Source organism: Ammospiza caudacuta, chromosome 1 (genome assembly GCF_027887145.1).
Source record: "Ammospiza caudacuta isolate bAmmCau1 chromosome 1, bAmmCau1.pri, whole genome shotgun sequence".
Lineage (NCBI taxonomy): Eukaryota > Metazoa > Chordata > Aves > Passeriformes > Passerellidae > Ammospiza > Ammospiza caudacuta.
In genome coordinates, this window is record NC_080593.1 from 18,376,091 (window position 1) to 18,399,506 (window position 23,416).

A 23,416-nucleotide genomic window follows, 5' to 3' on the forward strand; every position below is an offset into this window, starting at 1 on the left:
TGATCAACAGCAAAAATAGCTTTAGGAGTTAATCAGAAGCTTAAAACATTACCATGCCATTGTGCAAAAAACTGTACTTGCACTAGGATTTATAAACATTTATCCACAATAATTGTAACATAATCCTTCCACTGCACTCAGTGATGGAGCACCATGTCCAGCTTTGAAAATCCCATTTCAGAAGATGATGTGAGCTAACCTGAAAATTAAAGGAAGTTCAATCCATCACTTAATTAGCAGACAAGAATAACAACAGATAGAGATAGGAGCTGAATTTCAGCCTAGGACACTTCATCCACCAAAAGAAAACATAGCTTATCAAATACATGTTAAATAAATGAGCATTGCTATTTCTTTTCACTGTATTTCAGTGATGTTCTTTCCATTTTCAGTCAAAACCTTCTCAACTGTAGAAAAACTCCTGTCTTGACATCATACAAATAAACTAACTCAGGACTCACAAGTAACTTTTTAACCTACTAGAATATCCACAACATTAAATAAATGAATAAATCTGAAAGTTATGCTTTCGATTCAAAATACTAGCTCTTGTTTTGATAAAAGAGTACACTCAAAAATGATACATCCTCTATTAATAGGGTCAATTCTGGATAGAAAAAACCTGTTTCACAGAAACAGTCAGGCTTGAGGGGATTTTGACAGTAGGACTAATATTTCTGAGCCTTCTCATTCAAAGTTTGCTAAATTAGTTCAGATTTGCATGGTACTGTTTGACTGACACCCACTGAAATCTCTAATACTGAAATACTATGGTTCCAATTAAGTCATGTCACTTAGGTGACATTCTTCCACTGTTACAGATTTTGTATATACATGAAAAATTATACACTCTGTATAAAATATATACCTACAGCCTAAAGATGTGAAAGTGATATTGATGTGTTTTGATGTGTTGATTTACAGAGCAGGAATCCAGTGAGGAACATTTGAATACCTACAGTCTGTGCCATCCATTAATTTCCTTAATTTGATCTAAACTTAAAAACCTCTGACAGATTTCAGAAAGACATAATTTGAGGAAAAATGAATGTTCAAAAATTATTAAAACTATTACTTGGTTTTCCCCAAAACTGTAACCTCTCCAAAATTCCCTCATCTATATGGTTTAAACTTTTTAAGAGTTGTGGAAAAAATTGGTGAAGTTTTTGCTCATCCCTCATGCCTTTACAGCAAAATAATCAGAAGATCTTAAGCTTCCCAAGGGGATGCATAGAGCTCTCCTCCTTTTCCTGCCAGGTCCCAGAGGCAGAACTTTTAAAGTGGATATACTTTCTGCAATTGAAAAATAGTTCTCTAAGCAAGCCAACTACTGTAACTTGGTTTCCAAAGCAGCTTTTTCTTTTATTATTTTTTATTTGGGATTGACTACTGACTTGGTAAACTGAATTATACTTAGGCTGCAGTATACATTCTATTTCAAAACGTTACCATCAGAATTCATGCAGTCTCATCCATAATCTGAATTTTCTCTTCTAGTGAATTATGGGAGCTGTGAGCTCCAACCCAGGTTTGTCCCTTGGGTAGGGCTCTCACGAGGTGTCACCCACACGTGAACTCTCTGATCTGCAAGGGGAGCTGAGCACACACTGCAGTTCTTCCCTGAACACAATATCAATCAGGTCTTCCCTCTCCACCCAGCCAGCAATTTTCCACAGCATTATAGAAAAATATAGACATGTACTATTTGACAGGTAGAGAACAGCATATCCCACACAGCTCAGTGTATTCAGTTTATCATAGAAATGCAGTTTTTTGGAGACCCTTACCTCTCCATCATAATTGCACAAATTCAGATAATGGGTAAAAAGGTTACCAATGAAAGAGAGCCTGCCAGGTATTTTTGACATGACCAATTTTTGGAGGAAATCATGCTTAAAATAATAGCTCAAGTATAATTTATGCTTGGGTCTGAGTCATGATCTCACAGCAAATAAGAACAAAGGTAGGCCAATTATTCTTTACCTAAACAAATGTCCAGACATTCAGTTTTCAATAACCATAACTCCACTTTATATACTGCATAATCTTAGCTGGAAGGAGGCATGTTCAGCTGCCCTATTCATCCTCCATGTGAAGTCATCCTTCAGCAGATATAGAAATAAATGTTCATATAGGCAATTGAAAGAATGTCTACTGTTTCATGCCTGGCCTCTGTTTCTACATTGCAACTATAAATTCCCAGAGTTATCTTAATAATGTTCTTTTCCAGCTTGATTTTTTTAACCTAGATTTATTGTGTAATCCAATGGCCCATGTTATTTCTCTATTTCTAATACTAATATACTAAAATGAAATAATATAGTCCCTATACATTATCAAAGCTACATCTCAAGCTCAAAATTTTGAACCATTAACTGTATTATGTTGCATATCTGAAACCAGTCCTAGTTTCACTACAGTTTTTCAGACTACTCTAAAAGACAGTAAAATTTCTGATTTTTCTTTTTTAGATCACAGTAAAAAACCTGCATTTCAATTTGAAAAACAAAAAGTATTGGTAGTAAAGAAGAAATCTAGCATTAATTTTGTGAAATAATGAACATTTGTATACACAAGTACTATATATACAAGATCTTTCTTCTCTGCCCTCGTGAATCTAAAACAGTTGCAGAGGAAACAAAAATACTTTAGGCTAAATACAAACATTCTTTCCTTTGCTATTCTTTTAATAACGAACCTCCTTGGATAGCCAACCCCTATTCTTACATGTGTTCTGTATTTGTAGGTACATCCCTGTCAGGAAATGCTGTGGAATAGAAGTTCCTGACAAATAAAGTTCTTGGCCTTAAACATTCCATAGATATTACTCTAATGTCAGACAGAATATTTCCTAAACTTTGGCCATTATTCTGTATCTATTTAAAAACCATAATGTTCTTGGAGATAATTAGTAATACACATATGGGTTATATGGTCACTGGAGTTTTTCATAAAAACAAAATAGGGAAAGCGTAATTAATTCCACTTTCTATGGTGCTCTTATTGCTTGCTTCACATGAAGAGAGCATAGTTATGAATCCCACTATATCCCCAAAGTCCTTTGGCCCCCTTCTAATAACTAGGGATGGAACAAACAGGTTTTGTCTAGTTTTGGATCCAGCTGAATATGAGATAACCAAAGGTTTAGTCTAAAAGTATTGGCCTTGCATTTCAATCACCATGAGCTGCAAAGTAAAGGGCAGAGGAAAAACCGGGGAGGAAAGTGCAATGGAGAAAAATAGAGTGAAAAATAAAGTAAAGTGAAGCAATGTGAAGCCAAGTAATAAGGCAAATATCAAAACTCAATAAAAGGGCACAGAGGAAGGAAATTGAAAAGACAAACATTAGTATATTCTCTGCTTTTCTTGGAGGAAAGTATGGGTAACAGAAATTCATAAAGTTCTCCAATCAGTAACACATCCCAGAGGTGAAGAAATCCTATTTTAATTGATTCAGTCATGAAAGTGAAAATTAAAAGAGAAAGGTTTACCTATCTCCACTTTTATTTAAACCAGCAGATCCTTAAATGATGTTCAGTCTGCAAACAAAGTCCCTCACCAAGTGGGAAATGCCAGACTCAGACTGTCTCTGCAACCCTGTTTCCCACTCTTGGTCTGAAGATTAAGCAACAAATTTTGTAGCCTGGGTCAAAGTATTCCTCATTATAAAATAATACTTCCTTTTCCTTTTAGCAAGATGAACCTGGCACCCAGAGAAATTATGGTCTAAGTTGTCCATTAAATTCATATGAAGAGTAACAGGTAAGTACAAAATGGCCTTCTTGAGTCCTTTGCATTAGACAGTATTTCACACAATAAAAGTGCAGCTGACACTGACTTCAGTTACTGTTATGTGGTTTCAGCTCTGCAAATCAGAACCCATGGTCTCGGATTTGCACATCCAGCAACTAAACCAAACCACAAATCCATACAGCCAGCCTTCCCTTGTAAAAGTTGAAGCATCATGTCTGTCTCTGCCACACAGCCCTCAGTGGCAGAGAGATCCGCTCTGACCTTTCATGGCTTCACCTACAAGGATTACTTTTGCCTCTGCCTTAAGGTGCCCCCCTGCCAATAGAACCCAACCTCTCAGTTAAGTACAACTCACCTTGCACAACGCAGGGCAAGAATTCTGTAGAAACCCCTCCCAACATATAATGTAATTAAAATGAATCATCATGCTTTACAGTCCTTGAAATTATAGCCACAATTTTGTATTTCCTATCTGTTGTGTGCTGAGCTTTGCTGGATTGCTGTTAGCACCACTCATTCGTGTTATCTCTTTGGTATTAATTGAAAACTATAAAAGAAACCAAAACCAGCATTGTGTTGCCCATGTAAAATTCCACAGTAGAAACGAATCCAGACAAGCCAGCTTGATCTCCTGTGTGCACATACACACAACCATGGGGTTTCACTGACATGACACAACAAAGAATGAGATTTGGTCAAACTCCTCTTCCATGTCAGGTTGTTTAGGACCCTACTCGCCACGTAACAGAATCTCCTGCTCCCAGTTCTCCATGCCAGCCCCTTTGATCCACCTAAAAGCCATTTCCTACTTTAGCCATCTCATTCAGCCTATACCTGCCCTCTGCCACCTCTTCCACTTTTCCTCTTTACCACTTCAAGACCACATAAACACCCTTGGCTGCTGTTAATGCTCTCTTGTATTACTCAGCCCTTGCCCCAGAGCCCTGCCTTGTGGCTTCTATGTTTTTTTGGCTTCTGCCATATCTACTGTCCCTCCACCATCCAGGTCTGTCCCCGCTTCTCACAAAACTTCTTTCAAATCACTTTGGCCAGTGTTTGGAGTTTACTGGGAGTCCTCCAGACAGTCCCATTTCCAGAGAAAAAAACCCACACTGTGCATTTCCATCTCCCTTATAGTATGCTCCCTTCAGAAGTATCAATATTTGTTCTTCAGCATCTCTTACAAAAACAACTCACAGTAACATCTTGCCTAAATTAAAACAACCATCCCAATGCAGAAAGCCAGTACTTAACAGGGTTTAATTCATGCTCAAGAAGACAGTAAGTGTAAGCTATAAATACTAAAAGCACATGCCATGCTGTAGCACAACTGATATACACTAAATTTCCCTTTACAGAAATTTCACCTAAAATTCTAAGCAATGATTGAAACCCTTGCTTGAAGTTGTAAAGCATAGCCCAACAACATTTTGATAAAGTGAGTTGATAAAGTGAGTAAAGTGATAAAGGAACAGCAATTGCCATAAAAATCACATCCCATTAAAAGGAAACACTTTTTGTTCTGTAAATCCCACATGATTTCCTTTTCTCAATGCACCAAATAAATGAGAAAATACAAAGGGAATAAACTGCTGTTTAAAAAACTTTAACCTGGTGAAAAACATACTGTTACAGGATTTTCTATGAAAGTTTTCAAATTTTAAAAACTTGACTGGGAAACATAATTTACTATAAAATCAATAAACATTGGTTACCAAGGCATAAAGAATTGTACATCTATTGTTTTTTGGAATAAAGGTTTTCCTTTTTGCAATCCTTCTCAAGATCAGAAATGACTTTCCACATTACAGTGCTAAATAATCAAGAGGTTCTGTGAGTGAGATCAGTAATTTAAGCCCTCCCACCTCCAGCTTTTCTATTTGCTCTCTTCTGCCATTAATAAAGTGCTTCAAACACAGTTTCCTTTGTAGAAACAAACAGATCATCTGTCTCCCTGAGTAAGACTAGGTGTCATCACTTTTCCCTTCTTTGTGAAATAATAAAAGTCATGCTGCAGGAAAGAAAAATTCTTTTAAACCTTATTCAAGTGGGAATAAAAACTGTGACCTTGGATGGCATGTGTGTGAAATGAAAGTACAGTTTCAAGTTACAAAGGTCTATAATCTACACTTCTTTTTCCTATGGATTTAGGATGGAGGGACAGCAATTTTTGTTCTGTACTGAAGGGATTCTACTTCTTGTTCATATTTAAATATAAACTCTATGAAGAGTACAATTAGAATAGTACTACTTTTATTTCCTGGTTGAATGGCAATTTACCTCGTTTTACACCATGCAGATTAAATGGCTACTTTCAAATGCAGTTCTAAGGAGTACTGTCAGAAAAACTAAGTTAAAAAGAGGCAGGGCTCCTGCAGCATTGCTCAACAGCTCAGTGAAAGTAGATTGTAATCTTATATTATCCTCCACATTTGTTTGCATTCTGAAAGCATTTAAGCCTTTCCAAATACACTTGATCTGTTTAGTTTTTATACAAGAAATAGTTGCAGCTGCCTTGTTAGGACCCACAAAGAAGAGTTTTACTTGTAGGGTTTAAAGATTCTGTGTCTGCACTGATGTCTATTTTCTCTTTATTTTTCCCTTTTTAATCTTTCTCACACTTCTCCCACTTTAAACCAATATTTCAAATAAAGCTTCACAATACAGTAGCACATTTAGACTGTAAAAGATTTTGATTTACCATTTTGACAGCTCAACGTTTTTAGCTTGTACACAGCACCCAGCCAAAACTGAACAACAAAAATGTTTTGAGCCCTTTTATTTTCAAAACAAATGCTTTATGTACAAGAATCTGTTGTTTAGAAACAACACACACAGATACATACACACATATACCCCATATTATGCAATAACTGATGCTTGGGGTTTATTAAAAGCACAATGATTGCAAATGCATTTGATTATTTTTTTGCAGCATGAAATTACCAGTTACCTTTCAGGAAAGGAGCCCTCCGTGGCACAAGCCTTTCTGTGATTTCCACCTGCTCCTGCTGATGCTGTTTAACCAGGTTTCCTTCGCTGCCAGCTCTCAAAATCTTTTCCCCTAGCCTAATTTTTCGTGACCGGCTGTTAAAATCTTCTTTCCTAGACAAAGGCGATTTAGGAGCTGTGTTAGCCGACACAGGTCGAGCCAAGCGAGAGGGTTTGGACATCCTGCCTGCGCAGGAATGTACCTGCTCCAAAAGCAATTCCTCAAAAAATCCTTTGCTGCTCACTTTCCAGCACAGAGGCTGGGGAGTTTGTGTGCGCAGCGCAGCTGGATGTGCAGTGCTGTGCTGCCAGCCTGATCAGTTTTAAACGCCCAGCGTTGGGTGGTCACGCAGTTCCCCAGACCTGTGGAATGCAAATGTGTGCTGGGGTAAAACAGACGGCTCTGTCCCGGTGCTGAGCCCCAGCCACGCCGCGGGGAGCAGGAGCTCTTGCAGGGGCTGTGTGGAGCTCCTGGCACCAGGGGAATGCTCCACCTACGCAGGTACAGCGTGGAGAACCACCCAGCTCGGGGTTACCTCTGCCTGTGGGACCCTCCCGTGCTCCTCTCCCAGCCCTCTCTCTCAAACAAACACTGTCTTGTTTCAGCAGATTTCCTCAGAGTGTGCCAAAACCACACTGCTTCAGTGCTGCATGGTACATGCCTGATGTCAAGAACACATTTGTCTTTGAGTTAAGCACAGTGCAAGCTCAAATTGGATTAAATGATGCATATTCTCCTAGCACTGTTTTAGCTAACTCACCAAAAGAAAGGAAGGATTGACAGCAAATATCATCTCTCTTTGAAAAATGGCCCAAATCCCTTATTATTAACTGGCATTGTTTAAGAAGCAACACTGCACAGAATATTGCCCATTATACTTTCCTATTTCAATGGTATATATGTATCTAGAAAACCCCTGGCTTCTTACACACTACAGATAATCATGTTCTTTACTGATTCGCTAAAGAAAAAATTCCTGACCTCAGGCTACATTATTTCAAATTTCAGTTCCTGGGTGCTCATCTTTGAAAATGCCCAGGCAAATCCTGCCTAACTTTCTCTGCCAGCTCTGTGCTTGTGAATGCTGCCAAGACAAAGAGCATTTGGTCACATGAAAAGAAAATTCCATTCACCATAATTTTGGAAACAACTTCTAAAGAAAAACAACACAGTGCAAACAAAAGAAAACATCACAGCTACAGTTACAGTAAAATCTTCATGCTGTATTTTAAAATGTATTTCTCAATATCCCAGGCAACCAGTATGCTGCATCTCTAATAGAATATGAGGGTCCATTTTATTTTAAAACTAGAACAAACAAGAAAATCAATATTACACAAGCTAAACCTACTAATAGATATTTAGGAGAAATGCTTAATAAGCAAAAGGTGAACAAAATGTGCCTTAATTATTACAGCCATTCCTCATTTTTTGAGACAGCAATTGTGCAATGCAGTAAAATATTTTTGCAAGTTATTTCTATATTGTTTCCAAGAGTCCTACATTAAATAGGTATTTATGATTCTCTGTAAAGCATGGTGTCTGTTGCTTTGTTGCCCCATCAAGAATGGGCCAGATTAAGTGCAATACAGAAAGCCTTGCCATGATATTATTCTGCATATTATATTATCAACACAGAAGGAACTCTGAGTGGGAAGATTTCTACTCACAAGGAGAGACCTGAGGGGCATGAGAGTAACTGGGCTCATTAGCAGTGCTCAGGCACAGCAGGTCATGCAGAAGACAATGAAGAACAGAAACAGGGCTGAGATACAATGATGAATGGAGAATTAATCACGTAACTGGAGTAAAGAATGAGTGAAGAAGGAAGAGAAAATGTGAAACCCAGTATGTATGTGACATCTCAGTTGTACTGAGCCTAAGAAGTACTGTCATTGCCTCTCAAGATCTTGGACTGTTTGACCAATTGTAATTTTTAATATCTTCCATTATGACTTCTCACTGTGCAAGCAGACACAAATGCTGTATGCTTAAGAAGCTTTTTAAAGCCATGACAATAATGCCTCTGACACTACAAAGACATATTTTAATTCTGCAAAACACAGAACAATTGCGAAATAAAATCCAGTCTTGAGTGACAACAAAAATAGTATTTCAGTTTTTAAATCACTACTGCTAAAGCAAAATCCAACTGAGATTGCTGTACATTACACATTCACCCAAACTAAGTATCCTTATCACAGGTTGCTCATAGAAAGAATGACCTCATCTGTGAAGGGGAATCTAATTAGATGGTCATGTTTCCTGTAACTTAAAATAATTTCTGAGCAAAGCAAAGACATCATGAATGCAAGATTTTCCTAAGGCTCTCTCTAGTGATGTAGTGATTTCTCTAAGATGAAGAAAGGGAGCTCCATCCATCAGCTTTTGCTAGGAAAGGCCCTAAGTTGTCCACTTGGATGCTAAGGTGACACTTCTGCACTGAAAGAGAACAGTGACATCCTGGTTTTGACAAGAAATCTTTTTCTCACAGCAGAGACACGGCTCTGCAGAAATGGGAGTCAAACACATTCCTCAAACACGGGAAATTCGTGGAATACTCCAGTCCAAGATAACCATTTTCAGTAACAGTGTCTGATGGCACTGTGTCATGGGAGGAGAGGCTGGGAGAGCTGTGCCTGCTCAGCCTGGAGGAGGCATCTTCTCCATGTGCATCAGCACCTGATGTGGGCATAAAAGGGGAGGGAGCTGGGCTGTTCTCAGTGGGGCCCAGCAGCAGGACAAGAGACAACAATCACAAATTGAAACATGGGGAGAAAAAGAATTTAAGGCTTCTTATAGAGTGAAGGTGGTCAGACACTGGCACAAGTTGAACAGGGAGAGCATGAAGTCTCCATCTTTGGAGATAAGCAGCACCCATCCAGGCACAGCCCTGACCTGCCTGAGCTGGGGGGTGGATTATGCAATCTCCAGAAGTGCCCTACCACCCCACAGAGTTTTGTCATCCTGTATTATCAAACTTCTCAGAAGCTATTTATAATCTGGAAGCTTAAATATCTTTTAATCTGTCCAACAGTAGATGTACAACCTTTCTCCAAAGCCCCAGCATCTAAACTATCCCATGCCTGACTGCCACTTCTGGGAGGATTTGCTTCCTTTCTGGTCATTCATCCCTTCTAGCTTCCTGCAGTCTATGGCACAGTGTTGCCCAAAAAATGTCCTCTTTCTGTTTGCTTCAAAGGCTCCAAGATGTGAAGTTGGTGATTCCAGCTATCACCATCAAACCCTTAAAAAAAATCCCCCAAAAAACCAAAACACCAAAAAACTCCACCCCCAAATCCCCCCAAACCCTGACAATAAACCATCCCAGAACATCAGCTGAGGTTGCTCAGCAGGCTGTGCTCAGGCTGGATGCAGACACAGTAAATCAGGGCATCCTGGGCTGGAAAAGTATGGGGATGGAGCCAGGGCAGCTGCAGCTCCCCCCTCACCTGCGCAGGTCCCCTCTGCCCTGGGGGCCTGGGCAGGTCCCTTCCTGCCAGTCCTTCCTCTTCACCACAGGCTCTCATTGAAGTTCAACAGGGAGCAAGTTTTCATCAGCTAGCTCTCAGGCTTTTTGAAACCCCAAGCTACTCTTTTGAACTAAAAAAACCCAAAACAAACCCACAAAACTGAAAATAAACAAACCAAAAAAAAAACCCCAAACAACAAGTTCAAAACAAACCCAGACCTTTTCCCTTCGATTTCAGATAACCAACTCCAGCTAGATAGAGACATCATATTGATGTAACTTACCATTCAGCAAAAGCAGTTCAGTTTGTCAGGTTTTCAGAAAGTGCTGTAGTCAGTTTTCTAGGCTTTGGGTCAATGAATGAACTCTGCCACAGCCTCACACAGCAGAAATTAATATTAAGGGACCAACAGTGCAGTCTTTGCTTTTGAATAATCACACATATAAGTAAACAAGTAATATTTTTAGAAAACCATACACTGTTTAAAACATTGTCATTTTAGTTTTAAAACTAACCTCTCCTCTTTCCGGCCTAGAAAATAAATTGCTGCTGAAATATGACAACAAGAATTTGTTAAGAGTTAGCAAACAGAAGGCATTTTTACCATAGCATATTACATAGGTTATGATACTGCTATTAACTTCAGAAAAGTTTGTGCCCTCTGGGATAAAAGAAACGTGACTATAGATGTTATTAATCCAAACAAAGCATTTGCAAAGCTTGAAATTTCCTTTTTAGGGCAACCATGGAATTCTAGTTTACATTTGCACATAAAGAGCTGGGGAGAGGAGAGGATCCCTTGCATGTGAACCAGGAAAATTGGGAGTTGATGCTGTACAGTTCAGGACGTGGTGCTTTCTCAGCCTACCAAATCCTCCCCCAGATTTTGGCCTGTAAGTATCTAAAGACAGAAAAATATGTATGCAAAAATATTTCAGCTTCAGCAGACTCTTTCTAAACTATTGACAGGCAACAACTGCTACACCAGTAAATGGAAGTTGCAGGTGCAGAAGTTAAAACTGCAAATTAATGAAGTCTTCTCTTTACAAAATTACGCAAGTAACCAGATGGCATAACATTTTCAGCATGAAATGAGAAATAAATGTATAGGCACCAAAAGAACAAGATCAGTGATGAAAACAATTTCAGATGCAAGTCACTGATAGGTATGTAATGTAATAATAAAAAAAAGCTTGGTGCTTCAGAGAACTACATTTTCCAGTAACTGAAGCATGCAAAATTAGTGACAAGTTAATTTTGCAGATGTTAAAGCTTTCTTAGAACTATGTACCAGTGCTTTATTTCTCCATATATGATTTCTGAAATAGTTGTATACTACAGAATATGCTCCACATTCAATATACTGAGACCCATTTTAAAACATTTCCAATAGATCTGAGGACATTCTTGCTGGGAAAATAAACCATGCAAAAGGAACCTAGTCATTGACTCAAACACAAGTGAACACCTCCAACAGAAAGCAAGCAGTATTTATGGCAAGTCCTGTTACTCTTGAATATGGTCTTAAAAAGGAAAGTCTGTTAAGGATTGCTCTAATATAATAGCTGCCTAGAAGATTCTATAATTAAAGCAGAGTTGTCATTTATATCAGGAAATTCTGTTCCAGAGATTTACTACTCAGCCATAAAAATTTAATCTCAGTTCCAAGTCTTAAAAAAAAAAAACCTAACTCAGAAAAAAATCCTTTAGTTCTATTATATTTCCTTCTATTCAAAATTTAGAAAATTAAACCATAACAAAAACTTTCTCAAACATAAAAGCATTTACAGCTGTAGAATTGAAATACCTTATTCTGCCACAAACCCAGAAATACCATCAGCAAGGACAATTTATTATTTTATCACTTCTGCATCTTATATTTTGCTTTGCTTCCAAGGCCTTCAAAGTCCTGATTTGCCTGAGTACACAGGTCTGTGGCCTACTATTGAAGTGTTTGTAAAGACTGAACTGTATCAGGGCTATGGTTTTTCTAAAGCAGAACAGATACACCACCACTGTCCCTCACCTGGTGTTGTCCTCGGGATGCCTTTTGACAATTGCTCTTGGTTCCCTTCCCTGCCTGAAGGGTTACACGAGCCCAAGCACACTCAGACAAGGTAACTGCATTTATCAAAGGGTACACACACCATCTAAAGAACAAAGCAATGGGGCAAGTTTGTGAAAACACAGCGTTTCACGTTTGAAACGTTTGCCAAGACTGTTGCTAAGATTTCCAATTGATGCCAACTCTGATGGCAGGCTGGGGTGCTTCATCCTGACAAGATGAGTGAATCACTAATTCCAGACAGAACAATCAACAGTGAACAACTGCCCATGCAACTCATAATAAATACTTTTTTTTTGCAGCATGTCACTGTTTTCTATATATCAGCCACTCACAAAAGAATACAAAATTCAAATATTTATGCCATATTTAAATTAATGCTAAACTCTAGCAAAGTGTTCTGTGATTTGGCTGTTCTTGGTGCTATACTGCTTGGCTGTAATAACTAAAAGTGCTAAAATCGCTACAGTCTTGGTTCAAAGCTTTTTCACTTGTTCTGATCTTTTAATCAAATCAAATAAGAACTTAGGCTCAGTAAGTTCTTAAAGGAATACCCATTAGCTATGAATCACAGTGGATCATCACTATTATTCCTTCATTGTTAAGTAACATGTGAATACTGCTTTCCACATCTGCAGTTATTTCACATGAGATTCTTAAAGCATTTAAAAATGTGCACAAAATTATCTTTTGCCAAATTTCTGGCATTAGTAGTTTCTTGATAAAAGTGAAAAGTATCCAACTTTCAAAGTCTCTTTTGAAATTATGTAAGTGAAACTATGACTGGCTTAGTTTTTATTGCCACTATAAGTAGGGGTGGGAAAGAAACAATTTGTAACACTACACTGACATTTTACTCTGAAGAAAATGTTAGTTCCAAATGTTAGGTGCTAATTTGTTTTAGCATAACTGCAGCCTTCTCTAGCTTTTTGGATCATCATTTTCAAATGACCACCTCTTCATAAAAGAATAATATTTAGAAGAGCTCTAACACATCAAAAATACAACACAGAGAGCTTAAAGCTTTACAAAAGATAAACTAACTATGCCTCATGAAAAATCAACCTCTCATGATGACTTGAATGAAATCTTGGAAAGAAGAGAAGAGGAAATAGGTAGGAAGCAAGAGCACATTGGATGTGCCAGGAGACAGAAACACAATCCTTGACTGACAGAATCCTGTGCATAAGGTCAAGGTAAGATAAGTCCTTTTCATTGTTTCAATACTCCACTTTCATCATGAAGTTCTGCATCATCCACACAAGGGGGAAAAACAGGTAAGAAAAGTAAGCACGAAATGAATGAAGGGAGGACAATCTTCAGGCATGAGGGCAATTCACTCATATCCCACATGAAGTATTTAAACTGTTCCTCATCCAGCAAGGCTCCATCAATAGCACCTGGGCATGGGTGCTGTGGTGGTTGCTCTCATAAGGAGGAGCAAACTACAAAGAAAAGAGAACAATGGGAAGACAGTGGTGGTCCTTTGAAGATGGTGGTGAGAAGGAATAACTCTGTAGGGCACCTGTAGTTCTGGCACTTTTGGCTGGACTACCAGAGTCGTTTTCCACCACAGACCTTGGATCTAAAGCAAATCCTCCACAGGTCTATGGAAAGCCGAAGGAAAGTAAGCAGATATAGAACCCTTTATAGTCAGGTATTACAATAACATTTATTTCAGGGCTTTTTTAAAAGAAAAATAATTAGTCAGCGCCATCTAAACTGCAGACACAGAGAGTGTTCTACCAATCCAGTGTCCTTTCCTCAGGAGTGTACCTGGAAGTGATGATTTAGTGAACCACAGAATATAAAATGTATTTTTCTACTTGTGAGACACAATATTTTTCAGACATCCATAAATGAATATTTCAAGAAGCTAATCCAATCAGCTGTCTGTGATTTTTGTGTGGTTTTGGCCATCACAGAAAAAGAAAAAATACTTTTTCTTCTAAGTCCTGTTTAAAATGTGCATCATCAGAGTACTGCAAGCTTTAATTTTTGCACAATTTTACTCACATATATGATGCACAAGGTTCTTTCCTGTGTCAAAATTTCAAGTGATTGGTGCTGAATTTGATCCTTTCTGTCACTTACACTGTCCTTAGAGTGAGATAACAAGAGCTCTATAATGCTGGCTGCATGGGTTTGAGCTGTCTATAAACAGTCAGCTGCTTGACCCCTTGCTGTCTGAACAGCTCTGGAGAAATGAACATTTTTGTTAAATAACAATAAAAAATCTGCAACTCCATTTATTGCCTTTCTGTAGCTATAGGCAATAGTTCAGGTAGTCTGAGTTTACCACTACCCATCTGAAAAGCACGGCCATTGCACCCTCACCTGCTCAAGCCATCAGGAGAGATATTTATTGGTTACAATCTGCCCATACTTGCAGAGACTAAATGTTTTGAAATCTGGAGATTTTGTGCAGATTACTTGATGTCCTGCTTTGCTGGAGCATATTTGATGATTTATAACCTTATTTACATAAATGACAACAACTGGTCCCAATTACTAGCACTTAAGCGTGAGAAGATTGCAGCACACTTTGCTGCAATTGCTTTAGGAATGCAGCAACTGTTGCTTCCTTTATTTCTGGCAGATATTTGGGGTGGTATCCAGTTACCCTGATGGATCCTCCAACCTCCATCATCAGACATTGCTCATCAGGAACACAAAGAGAAAATCTAATACAGTGATCAAACAGCAGACAATATCAGATGGCAATGAAGCAAAGAAATCAGAAATATTAGTCTTTCCAACCAAGAAAAAATCTTGAAAAGAACTAATAACCCTATCAATAAAAATAAGGGCCTATGAAGTATGTTATTTTTTGAATGGAAAACTGAACTGATGACCATGTCAAGTACAATATATAAAGATAAAACCTTCTTTAAAAAAAGGTCAATGGCCATTTTAAAGTAGGTTAGCCCAAGTTAAAATAAAGAGGACACTGCATGACCAGCAGTTCTGCCTAGACCCATAAAGGAAACGGGTAAAATGATGTTTGGAATATATATTCTCTATCCCAAGGACCACATTATTTACTATGTTCTACCAAGAAGTGTCCTCTGATCTGACTGTTCTTGATGCTATATTGGTTTGCTGTAATGACTAAAAGATGTAAAAAACATAGAGTCTTAGTTCTAAGTTGTTTCATTTGTACCAATGCATTAATCAAATAAAGTAAAACTCTGACTTCAATATGTTTCTGTTTGATCCCAAAGCGTTAAAATAAGATTGATGTTACAAGGATTGCTACATAAAGAACAGCCAGACAGGTACTTAAAAACACATGCAAAGAGAGACAGAAATAAAATAGGTGAAAAGAAGAAGAAGAAGAACAGTAATTCCCCTCTGCTAAGACCTCCAGTGCTTTTAATGGGCATCAGTCTGCTATCAGGGAGATTTCAGCCAATGTGACCTGAATTCCTCCCACTGAAATGCAACCACCACATCTACCATGTTATCATATGAACCATAAAATAAACAGAATAATTCAGAAGCTATTAAAAATTAATGTTACAAATTCTGAGAGCAAGCCTTCATGATGTCTCTCATTTTAATAGTCCTTAAAATGCCTTTCAATGAAAGGGTCTGTAGGGGGAAAGACTGGAATAACTTGGATCAAAAAAATCAGGTTTCTTACCTCAATAAAAACTTCTTGAAGGGGAAAACCAGGATGTGAGCAACTTCCATATTTAACATTAGAATTGAATGTGTCTTTTAAATCTTTGCTGGACTTTAATGACAAGTTTGTAAATCATTTACTCCCATGACATCAGCCTTGGTTCCACCTCTAGCTCAGCCACCAGACTCTGCAGGTAGAGTTGCTTCTTTGGTGGTTATCTCCATTTATTTGATAGAGCATCGAGTTTTATTTGATGTAACTCCTAAATATACTACAAAACTCCTCACTTGATGTTACTCCTAAATATACTACAAAGGCTGTCAAAACAGGAAGCCTTGCAGTTTGCAGCCTAATATCATCTACTTTTATTTGTTCATAAATAAATGAGGGACATGTGAGGGTGAGGGAACCTGGTGGAGACTAAGAGGCAATTTGGGTGAGAGAAGAGGAAAGAAAAGAGGATAAAAAAGGGAAGGAATCCTGCCAGCTATCACAGTTGTACTACATTAGGCATATTTTCAAGTAGGTGAGAATATATGAGGATAAGTTGTTACAGAAATGGGCTGTGGAACACAAGAGATGTGTCCATCTACCTGCTCTCATGATTGCCAGGAGCTGCCCTGAGGATTTTCTTTGTGGAGCAGCTTTGGCTCCCCTTTCCAAATACCTGGCAGAGCATTAGGGAAAGGATCCCTTCATCCCTCCCTTCACTCTGGAGGGCAAGCCCTGAACAAGCCTTGGGGCCAGAGGAGTCAGCACAAAATTCACTTAAATCTATGCTCAGGTGACACACAGATGTGATCCCCTGGAGCCTCTTTGACCACAGCTGTGATTACCATCCGTTATTTCCAGAAAGTTTATAATTGGCTAATCTTTTTATTTTGGTTACTATGAAGAACACAAAGTCACATTTCAACAGGGTGCTAATGGAGTCATGCAATCTGCAAAACACAGATCTCAGATTTACTCTGTGAGAGGTTAAAACCACCACGCCCCGAGATCTTATCTAAGCCACTTTTCTTTAGAGCTAATATTATTCACTAATTGAAGTGTGTTATTTTACCAATGATTCATAAGACTCTAATAAAATCATAGACTTACCAGTTAGACTTTGGGTAACTGTGTGGTTTTACTCATTTCTGAAAAATATCTACTACTGATGCAAAAAAAACCCACTTTCCTAGCAATACAAATGATGTAGTGGCTGGCTGGAGTGATGGTGTACTTCAGGGTGATTTGTTCAGCAAAAACAACAGGTGCAGCTGGTGTTTTCCAGCCATAAATCTTCCCTTTTGCAAGCTAATAGTACCTTGCCAAGCCAGTGTGTACCCCTATAGATTATGTTACATAAAAGGAATTGTTTAAAGGTGCATAATTATCACAGAAGGTTAATTTTAGATGAATGAAGAATTTAAAGAACAGTTAATTAAACCCTCAAAAAAAGTCTTTTATTAATTTGGGGCAGAAATGCCCATTCCCTTTACAGAATAGCAATTAGGATAAAGGATAAATCAATATGTTTGCATTTGTCAATTACTGCTATTCACCAAGCAGAATTTGGAAACTTTGATAAAGCATCTTCAATTCCTTCAGTCCTTAATTACAACTCATTAAATTTTCATTAACTTCAAGCTCAGTAAAAAGCAATAGGAATCTTTGATGATACCAGTGTTGGCAGGACCATGTTAGATGCCAGAGATGTTCTTCATTTTGTGGAAGTTACTTGCGTTTAGCCAGTTATGTCATTGCTGTATCACAGCAACACATCAGGAAAAGATAAGAAAATGTCCCATGTCTTTGCATTTAAATTCACTCTATGTACACTTTAAAGCTTTGAAGCAACTTTAAGATAACATGTAACTTGGACTCCTAAAGAAAGGGACAGTGAATTGTGAAAGATATGTGGAGATTATTCAGTAATGCCTGCACTGCAAAAGTGCAGCCTGCATCTCACCATGGCAGCAGCAAAAGGCTTTGGGACCAGGGTAGCAGTGGTGCAGGAAACCTCACAAGGAACTGGGATGCTAAAGACACAGAGGAGAAGAATTTAACTTGAATCCCCACCAAAGAGCAGAGCACCAAGATGGAAGTTGTGGGAAATCCTTCCCCTAGGAAAACCTCCTGCTGACCCTGGGACAGATACCAGGTCATACCAAGCTGCTCAGGCTTTGAAAGCCTCCATGGATGAAGCCTGCACAAGCTCCCAGGGCAACTTGTGCCACTGCTTCACCCTCCTTGCATGGAAAAGATTTTTGTGATACCCACTCTGAATCTCCCTCATTCCGATTTCCGCCTGTGGTCTCCAGCCCCTCAGCGCACACAAGCGGCATTGTCTCCTCACTGTGACCTGAGGGGCTGCAGGGTGCCCCAAGGTGCCTCTGACCCTGTGTGAGCCTGCCCTGCTCCTGCAGCTTTCCCCAGGGAGCTGCTGCAGCCCCAGAGCCCTCAGAGCCCTCTGGTTTGTGGCGAGTGCCTGTGCTGGGCAGCGTCCAGGCGAGGTTCAGTGAGTGCCAAGCAGGGGCAGCGATTGCTCCTCTCAACCTCTTGGCTGTGTCCCTGTCCATGGGATCCAGGACACTGCTGTCCCTGCGTACAGACAAACCACTTTTTCATTTGGACTTTTGACTCCATGATTGACAGAGTCAAATGTCCAAATGAAAAAGTTATGATTGCAATTTTTTTCATTTCAAGTAAAGGTGACCCAAGAAATAAGCATTTAATGAGGAAATACAATAATCAGCATGAAAGCTGTAAGAGAGATGTATAGAGAGGATGAGCAACTGAGAATTGCCCAGAAAACGCTCTTTACACAGGGTTTTCAGAGGTATTTCAAGGCCAGAATGTAAATTTAAACATGTAAACAGACATAGAGGAAATGAATTTTATGCACTAAGGAAAAAACATAAATCCTCTCATTAAGAGAACAAATTATTTGGTGTCCATTTGGTGTCTATTTTGGTGTACATTGATTTGAGATTACTGCTTTCCTTCTTTGGTCCAGTGGCTGATAAAATGGTGTTAGATGAGAGCCTTGTGCGTAGTCTAATTTAGTGAATCACAGTTTAAAAAAAGAACTTCAATATCTTCTGAACTATATATAAAAAAACTGTATTTAAACTAATTTTACATTAGAGCATTTCTATTTTTTTTTTAATCAGATTTTCCCTTGCATATTAGGATATTTTCAAAAAGATTTTTAAATGAGACCTTTAGTATTAGTCTCCTACTACACAGCTTATCTTGGCTTTAGATACCAGCTGACAAAGTTTTGTGTGTTTGTGACTTTAGCTTTTCAGTAGATGGGGCAGGTTTTTAAGCTGAGGGTGTGATTTAGACTGTTCCAACTTTTTTTATGCACTTGTTTTTGAATATGAGACAAAAGATTTTATTGAAAAGGAAATAGTTCCCACCCAGAACTCATAAAATGCGTACATCTTTGAAAAGGTTAAAATGGAACTCAAACATGTTAACTTAGCTACAGCTTCTGTACTATGTGGAATATTTTTTCATAGTACCACAAGACAATCTTTCTTAAAAGAGTAGTTCTCTATAGAATTTATTCAAGGGCTTTACTTATTTTGCCAGCAGCATGGAAGCACAAGTGCTTTGAACCCCTGTGTGTTCAGTGGTTAGACTGTGCAAGTTTTACAAATGTTGTGCTGAACTGTGTAGTATAAGAAGGTTTTAAAGCACACATACATATATAGGTATATATCTGACATTAGTGAATATGTGGTGAATATGATTACATATAATAAAGTTAAAAATTTAAAACTTGAAGCAAAAACCAAACCAACAAACAAGAGGAACAAACAAATGAAGAAACAGAAAATAATCAAGAACAAATGGAAACAATTTACTTTTTTCTCAAATTAAACTGCAACCATGGCATACATTGTCACATTTCCTACCTTGGAATCAGCCACAACAACCAAATGTGACTTAAAAACTGCATGCAAGATCCAAGGTTGATTAGGACAAGAAGGAGGAGCATTATAGTCCTCTCACTCAGAGAGGGCAACATTTGAACAACAAATCAATATGTAAGTATGTTGCTGCCTTTGTAAGTGTCAAGTTTTATATTACCCATAATTTTCAGGGTAATTGCTGACTGCTTAAAAGCAAGATCTACTTTTCTCCTTCCTCCAAGTCAGACCCAGACCTCACACCTGACCTTCAAAGCAAAATCAGAAAACACTCGATGGCCCAAGCCTGTCAGTGTTTAGGAGGCATTTGGACAATGTTTTATCTTTTGGTGAGCCCTGAATTGGTCAGGCAGTTAAAAATGAATGATCATTGTAGGTCCCTCCAAACTGAAAATAGTCCACTCTATTCTATAAAGACACCAGTTTTCTTCCAGACTTAAATTCTGCTGTGAATAGAAAATCATACAAGACTATATGTAAGATATTAAAAAAAGGTAACAGCAAAATATTATTCTGAACACTGTCACTCATTTATTCCTATGAAACATGCACACTTGCAGAAAAATACAGTGAAACAGAATTTGGATCTAGTTTGTGGCATTCTATGCAGAATGCTGCACAACACCTATGTGCCTGTGGGATACTCACTTCTTGTTACTCCATGTGCACCCTTCTCTTTCACCAGGTCATGAGGACAACACATTATAGAAACACTCTGCAAGCTTGGCAAGAACATTGTTGCTGTTCCACAGTGAGCTGGCACAGAGGCCATGCTGACCCAGCAGAGCAAGGCTCAGCCCCTGTGAGCTGTGCCCAGGACTGTGCTCCTCACCAAACAGCTGCCTTCTATCACAAAGCCCACACTTCCTTTTCCAGCATTATTAATCTTATGAAAAATTGTCGTTTTCCTGGTGGCTTGACATAATCCACGTGGCCGCTCAGCAACATCTTACATAGATGGCCATTTAGACCCTTTTGCACAATAAATACCATATGGGAGGGTTGGGGGAAGAGGTGATGTTCAGTGTGAGCCAAACTAGTCCTGTTTTGACTCCAGTGCTCTGATGAAAACTGAGGACTCTGCTCACATGGGGGTCTGGTGCAGAATGGGCGAGTCACGACACAGTGTCACTCCTGAAAATACAGTCAGACAGCAGCAAGGAAGGGCTTGTCAACTTCCAGGCAAGGATTTGCCAGCAAGTGAAAGTTACTGGAGCTGGTACAGCAAGAACAGCAAACTTTTTGAGGTGTTCCAAAGGACACAAGAAGTAAAGGCTCTCATGGAGATGAATACCTTCCCAGAATTATTTCATTAACAGGGACTCAAAAGTTAGAGTTTTGAGTTCTGCTCACTTTGAAGCTGCTTGCTTGATGCCTGTAATTTCTAGACAATATCATACTTGTCATATTTCTGAATGCAATGCATGCATTATACAAAAATTAGAGTAAAAAGAACTTTCATCCAAATTGAATTCACTGCTTTTTGTTTACTAAGAGACCGAAGCTTCCTAAAAGATCATACCAGATAAAATTTGAAAAATTTTTCCTACAGCAGACACAAGCAAAACACAAAGGAGAGCAAGGAAGCAGAAGTAATATGAAACATTTCAAATCATGAAGATGACACAAACTGTAAGTTATCTCCAAGTGTTAAAACAACAGGAGGCTGTCAAAGAGCACAAATAACTTATTTTCCTTCATGGGTACATATGAAAAAGTAAAATTTCCAGACATACAAAAGCAATGTATTATTGTGTATATGGACTAAAATTTGCCATAACAAGTACCGAGGTTTTACTCAGTGCAATCAGCTCAAATTGGTGGTCTGCCACATCTCCTGATCTTTCACAAGGTTTCTTTTAAAAAATCAGGACATCACCTGCTATTTCTTATGAAATCCTATGAAGTGCACAGAAATCTAAGATAATGACGAAGAAGCCTGAAATCAGTTTAAGGTGTCTGGATGACCCATTATCTTCTTCAGAAGTTTCTCACAAAGGCTGTATATTAAAAAAAATTGCAGCTTACCTGTAGTCCAAGATGAAACCAAATTCTCGTCTAATGGCTCAGTCACAACCCTGAAGTCAAATAAAGGCTTCCTCCCAATCTCCACAGCCTTTCAAGGGTCTTACAGAGTATGTTGGGAGTGGTCACCCCTAGAGTTGTGGGCTCATGGCTCCCAGCTTGGGACACCCCTGCACCACACTCAGGCACGCTGGGTGCAGTGACAAATCTCTGCTTTCTATCACCTCAGTGAGGGGCTGCCATACTTCTGCAGTGTGTTTGGCTGTTTTCAAAGAAATTAGGATGAAAAACTAATACAAGTCAAGGCATCATAAGTTTGCAAAATTTTGGTTTTCCGAACTAACTGAAGAGGAACTAAAACACAATCAAGAAGGCATGTGCAGGAATTCTCCTCCCTACAAGTGCTTCATGCTGGGCAGATTAGAAAGGTGCCAAGAAAACAGTAAGTCAAGGGCTACAGTGCCCCATGAGGTGCTGAGACAGTCTCAGGAACCCTTCACATGGCTGCTAGCATGAGCTGAGACTTCTAAGGCTTCTGATTTACACTGTTAGGAGATGTTGAGCACCATCTGACACAGAGCCCACTTCAGAACCTTCTGATTTATTCCCGCTAGGGTTGACTTAGGTCAGTCTTTAAATATATCAACTTCAAATCCAGCTTAAATCACAGGCAAAAAATACCTCATGTTTTGTCTACCAAAAATACTGGTATCTGATTTTAAGGACTCACAAATCAAATTAAGAGTTGCTTGTTGTAAAATGACATTAGGAATCCAAAATACAAGTCCTAGAAAGGATTGTTTTAAGAAAAATTGAAATGAAAACATTTATTAACAAAGTAAAATATAACTTTCAGCCTCCTTATTTTCCCCTCTCTTAATCTTCTTGGAAGCCAGCAGCTCTTACCAATACCGTTTGTTGCTGAGGTATTACAGAAGTCACACCATGGGGCAAAACCTGCTAACATTACCCACACTCAAACATTGTAATAGCACAGGTACATCACCAAGGGGTTTGCTTTAATCTGTAGTTTCTTCTGCAGATTTTACATTTTGCTTTGGAATCAAACTGGTTATAAGGAGAAAAATGGTTCTGGTCTGCAGCCTCTGTGACAAAGTCAGGTAAAAAAACAGGGTAGTATGTGAGAACAGCATCACCTCCTCTGAGCACGTGCAGCTGCTCTTAGAGTACACAAATCACAAAGGAATCAAAGCTGTAAAGTATAATCTGGTGGCCAGTGTGATGCTGTGGAACACCTTTCTGCAGATACCAAGCCCCTTCTTATTGTAACAGAGTGATGCCAACAGAAGGACTAAGTTAAATAAGTTAAATAAAATCTTCCAAATGTGGGCACCACTGTCCCTGAGTTTGCTTGATCTCAGTTTTCCCATTAATAGCCAGGCTTCTTGTAGCCTCTTTTTAATCCCTTTCCTCTGTTTCAGTTGACAGAGACTGGAGAGAGTCACAGACACTCACAGACCCAGTCCCACACCCCTGCAGATCCTCAGATAAGAATAAGCTGCTGCCCCTCTGTAGAGGTTTGTTTAATTAACCC